Genomic DNA, 6000 nt, shown 5'->3' with positions numbered 1-6000 from the left:
GTAAAACGTATCTCAACTCTGAACTGTAAACAAAGCATGTATAATATTTGACAACAATCACTTCATTCATAAATGTAAATATTTTGTACGAAATGTTTTCTCTATACGTTAATATGTAATACCAATTTTACAGAAAGGAAATACAGTAATCGATTTAAGATGGCACAAAAAGTGCTGAAACAAGTCTGGGTGGAAAAAAACTCCAAAAGTGTCTTGCATAAGGCGGAATTCCTCATCTAAAGAATCGTGGATTAGGGTGGGGAGAGAGGTGGGAAGTGATGGATAGCGAGACTGCCATTCCCCACGGTTGGCAAAGTTTCCCCGTTCGAGTCCATGTCTGGCACACAGCTTTAATCTGTCAGAAAATTTCAAATCAGAGCACACTATCATCATTCTGGAATGAATTACACGCATTTTAAGAATGAGCAGAATGGAAGTAAAGCAATATGACTGATTTTTCTTATGTTTACGTTGCGTTGCCCATAAAGGTGTAACTGATCTACGAAGATGTATCAGCAATGTGGTGTCATCCGAAGAATGAGGTATCATGCTAAAGTTGGTGTCCCAGGCTAAGCAAAGTGCCACAAGTTAAGCAGTCGCAGCCAGACTCTGCCACGAATAAGAGGCGTCGACGAAGACACGTCCTCATGAGGTTCCGTATTGTAATATTAGTATCTGTTTCGATAGCTTAAATAAACTTACATTCGATAATCTAACCATGCAGGTTAATAAAACCCATCTGTGTTAAAATTTCTTAGATCGTCGCTGAGCAGCGACCACCTGATATTTCAAAGAATATCCTACGCGCCACGACGCGCAATACGAATTGTTCATAAACTGTATCGCTAGAGATATTTTGTGTTTCTTATTTTTTGACATCTGGAGAGTTGTAATCCTCTTCTGTTAACACAGTCGTGATATTTTTTAAAGACGGCGAACGTGTATATGTCGTGGTCCGCAATCACTAATTAGTTATTATAAAATATTACTACTGTTCAATGCTATGTAAGAATTTATGTGTGCATCTAAGATGAAATATCTAACATGTTAAAGAACTTTATTTAAGAAAACAGCCAGCAAGATAGAAACATGAAATGTTATGGATCCTATTGTCAGCAATACTGACTGAGGTAATTAAATTGGTTATTGTGGTCTCAAATGCATTAGTGCCTGCTTATTACTTAAAGTATTTCTATGCTATCCAGTTCCTACTAATAGCAACAGAAATAATAATGTTTTTATAGTTTTCATACAGCTACCAGGCACCGACTGCATGTCGGCAAACGTCGTAGTTAAGGCAGAAGGATCATTGCTACTTACCTTGTGTGGTGTACTATAGCAAAGAAAATTTCCATCTCTGTCTGGTCCCTTAGGTTTCTCTGTTCGTAGTTGCTATGTCTCATATCCGGTCGTGATCGAACAAGATCATGACACAAATAAATTAAGTGGCAATGCGAACTCTGTTCTTGATCTTGAGAACGCTACTCCTTCTGCAAACGATTTCATGTGACATATAAAATATGACAAACAGTACTTAAGTTTTTTTGAAAAGTCTTTGCTCTTCCCGCCAAGAAGTGGTACAAAACTCACAACAGATTTCTGAATCTTCACAAGAGAATAATAATTTGATCAAAATATAAATATCTTTCTTTTTTTAAAAAAAAAAAAGAAATACACCACACTTCCGTATGCCGCTGCTTCTGGAAGTCTACTTACGTTAGAGCCCAGACCCACACTTTGACAGCCGAGTATCATAGCAGCGTTATCGTAACTCAGACCTAGAAGCGAGCTAGTGTCATTATATAGAACAGCGTACCAAAGTTTATACCTAAATGCAAAGTGATATTTGACTGTCATTCAGTACTGTACAAAATAATAAACAGTTATCATCGTTTTCTGTGACAAAATATATAGTGGTATTACCCAAAGACTGCAGTGCCGCAACGAACTCGGCAATACACATTGGTACCACAAACATTAGCGATGTCTTGCAATGACGAACGGGAGGCTCACACAAACATGCCCATCATCTCACTACTGCAGCGCCATCACATGGAAGTCAATATGAAACCCAACATGTGCACATTCTGCCCAGCTTGTTACCTGATGTAGCAATCAACATCATCTAGTCAGGACATCAGTGCTACATGAGTCTCAGGTGGAACAGTACTTTTGTGAATGTTGAACAAGTACTTCAAGAGAAAAGTTTGCAACTGTGTTCATGAGCTGGTACTTAACTGTCCAAATGCTGATGTAAATATTTGGCTGATTAATGTCAATGGATTGTATAGAGTTAATTACATCATTTTATCGTTCTTGGTATAAAATGAACTAATGTTTCATATGTTTTAGTTTCTATCACCCTTCTCCCAGAGCAATCAAAGAGCCCACAGTTATGACCAGATGATTATTGTTCTGTCACACCATAACATGTACGTCATTCATGTGGACATAAACTGCTTGCAACTTAAGTATTCTGGATTAAAGAGTTTTTTCTGAACTGATCTAATATTTTTTATATGTGTTGTAATACGCACATGACCTCCTTCAGAAGTAAAACTACCGAACTGTCTTTTAGGCATGATATGACATATATATAAAAAGCAAATAAAAACGTAAGTATTCTACGAAGTGTGATCAAAAAGTAATGAGAATTTCTTTAATTTCACATGGTTTATACGTCCGATCTTCACATTTTTTTATCTTGTTGGTATAAATGTTCCTGATGTATGTTTGCGTTTTCAGCTTGTAACGTCTCCTGGCAAAATACATATTATATATGGAAAAAAAAGAATAATTGAACTGGATGATTATAATTGAGTGGACAATGATTGTGTCAACTTCATGTAACAAAGAGGAACCATTATGTGTCATGTTTTATACTTGTATAGAATTACGTACCGAATTTTTTTAAAGATAATATATATCAAACCGAGTATAAATAGTAGTGACCGAGCATTAATTTCTCTGTCATCTTTTGGAGTTACGTGTGTAGGAAGAGCTTATGGCGCTATATTGTATGCTTGTGTAGCATTCTTTTGTCAAGATTGTGAGGAGGACACCATTAGGCATTGATTTGTAAAGGTGTGTAAGAATTTAATCTGTGTAAATGTTTTGAATAGAGTTACTTAGTGAAAACTTGCATTATGCTTTGTAATAAGCTTGCCTGGTGTTTTATCCCATCCTTTTAAGACATTTTCAGCTATTTAAATATTATCCGTGGTGCACAGCTGCGCTACGAACGAACGAGTTATTCAAACTGCATTAAATGAAACCAATCATACTGCAAAGAAGCGGACAGGTAACAGTGAACTAAAATTATTACTTTCAGATTTCGCGATTGCAGGGCATAGCAGCAGATTTTGTGATGTGTTTTTCAGGTGGACGCGGGCTGCAAATGATGTTATAATATTAACAGTGCAAAAAGATAATTTACCTTCATGACATAAAATAAATCTTGCTGTGCGTAATTCTGGTCTGGAAAACATATAAAAACTTTTTTTTCTGATAGTCTCATGTTCTCGTGTTAGTCGTTGTACTTATTGGTGTTTTAATGTTAACAAAAATCCACTGCAAAATTTTGATGTTGAACAAACATTGCGTACTCTAACATCAGTATTGATAACAAAATAATTATCAGTAACCTTTTGAATAACTGTAAAGAAAGGAAGATATGTTGAACTTTATAGCGAGTTGCAGTAATGAAACAATGTTCCTTTTATAGAAAGCCGGATCCAGAATAATAAGAGGAGGAGATTAGTGTTTAACGTCCCGTCGACAACGAGGTCATTAGAGACGGAGCGCAAGCTCGGGTGAGGGAAGGAAATCGGCCGTGCCCTTTCAAAGGAACCAGCCCGGCATTTGCCTGAAGCGATTTAGGGAAATCACGGAAAAATTAAATCAGGATGGCCGGAGACGGGATTGAACCGCCGTCCTCCCGAATGCGAGTCCAGTGTGCTAACCACTGCGCCACCGCGCTCGGTCGGAATAATAAGAACATAATATATATTGTTTTGTTGAAAATAATGATTAAAAGAAAGTCACAGCACAGCATCCCTAAAGAGTATTTCAGGGCTCTTTTCGTAGAAATATACACTCCTGGAAATTGAAATAAGAACACCGTGAATTCATTGTCCCAGGAAGGGGAAACTTTATTGACACATTCCTGGGGTCAGATACATCACATGATCACACTGACAGAACCACAGGCACATAGACACAGGCAACAGAGCATGCACAATGTCGGCACTAGTACAGTGTATATCCACATTTCGCAGAAATGCAGGCTGCTATTCTCCCATGGAGACGATCGTAGAGATGCTGGATGTAGTCCTGTGGAACGGCTTGCCATGCCATTTCCACCTGGCGCCTCAGTTGGACCAGCGTTCGTGCTGGACGTGCAGACCGCGTGAGACGACGCTTCATCCAGTCCCAAACATGCTAAATGGGGGACAGATCCGGAGATCTTGCTGGCCAGGGTAGTTGACTTACACCTTCTAGAGCACTTTGGGTGGCACAGGATACATGCGGACATGCATTGTCCTGTTGGAACAGCAAGTTCCCTTGCCGGTCTAGGAATGGTAGAACGATGGGTTCGATGACGGTTTGGATGTACCGTGCACTATTCAGTGTCCCCTCGACGATCACTAGAGGTGTACGGCCAGTGTAAGAGATCGCCCCCCACACCATGATACCGGGTGTTGGCCCTGTGTGCCTCGGTCGTATGCAGTCCTGACTGTGGCGCTCACCTGCACGGCGCCAAACACGCATACGACCATCATTGGCACCAAGGCAGAAGCGACTCTCATCGCTGAAGACGACACGTCTCCATTCGTCCCTCCATTCACGCCTGTCGCGACACCACTGGAGGCGGGCTGCACGATGTTGGGGCGTGAGCGGAAGACGGCCTAACGGTGTGCGGGACCGTAGCCCAGCTTCATGGAGACGGTTGCGATTGGTCCTCGCCGATACCCCAGGAGCAACAGTGTCCCTAATTTGCTGAGAAGTGGCGGTGCGGTCCCCTACGGCACTGCATAGGATCCTACGGTCTTGGTGTGCATCCGTGCGTCGCTGCGGTCCGGTCCCAGGTCGACGGGCACGTGCACCTTCCGCCGACCACTGGCGACAACATCGATGTCCTGTGGAGACCTCACGCCCCACGTGTTGAGCAATTCGGCGGTAGGTCCACCCGGCCTCCCGCATGCGCACTATACGCCCTCGCTCAAAGTCCGTCAGCTGCACATACGGTACACGTCCACGCTGTCGTGGCATGCTACCAGTGTTAAAGACTGCGATGGAGCTCCGTATGCCACGGCAAACTGGCTGACACTGAAGGCGGCGGTGCACAAATGCTGCGCAGCTAGCGCCATTCGACGGCCAACACCGCGGTTCCTGGTGTGTCCTCTGTGCCGTGCGTGTGATCATTGCTTGTACAGCCCTCTCGCAGTGTCCGGAGCAAGTATGGTGGGTCTGACACACCGGTGTCAATGTGTTCTTTTTTCCATTTCCAGGAGTATATGTTATCTCATCGATTTATCAATATGTTTGTTGTTACATGAGCAATAACAAAGTGAAAGCGAAAAGCTGTTTTGGATATTTGGTTTATTTTTGACAGTCGATATGGCTATACGTGTTTTCGTGTGCTCGGTGAATTTTTGCTTTCGAAAAGAATGGATCAAATAATTTGCACTAAATTTTGCTTGGGAAATGGAATAAAGGGCGGCACCGCATTCTAAATGTTGACAGTGGCTTTTGGCGAATGTACTATTAGTAAGACAAGAGTCTACGAGTGGTATAAATGTTCCAAACAGGATCGAGAAGACGTTAATGACGGTGAACGCCTTGGACGCCGAAACACATCAGTGCTTGAAAATGGCGTTTGAGCCGAGATAGGCTTGTTGTTGTTGTGATCTTCAGTCCTGAAACTGGTTTGATGCAGCTCTCCATGCTACTCTATCCTGTGCAAGCTTCTTCATCTCCCAGTACCTACTGCAACCTACA

This window comes from Schistocerca gregaria, chromosome 10 (genome assembly GCF_023897955.1).
Source record: "Schistocerca gregaria isolate iqSchGreg1 chromosome 10, iqSchGreg1.2, whole genome shotgun sequence".
Classification (NCBI taxonomy): Eukaryota; Metazoa; Arthropoda; class Insecta; order Orthoptera; family Acrididae; genus Schistocerca; species Schistocerca gregaria.
Note: the sequence above shows the minus strand (reverse complement) of the source record.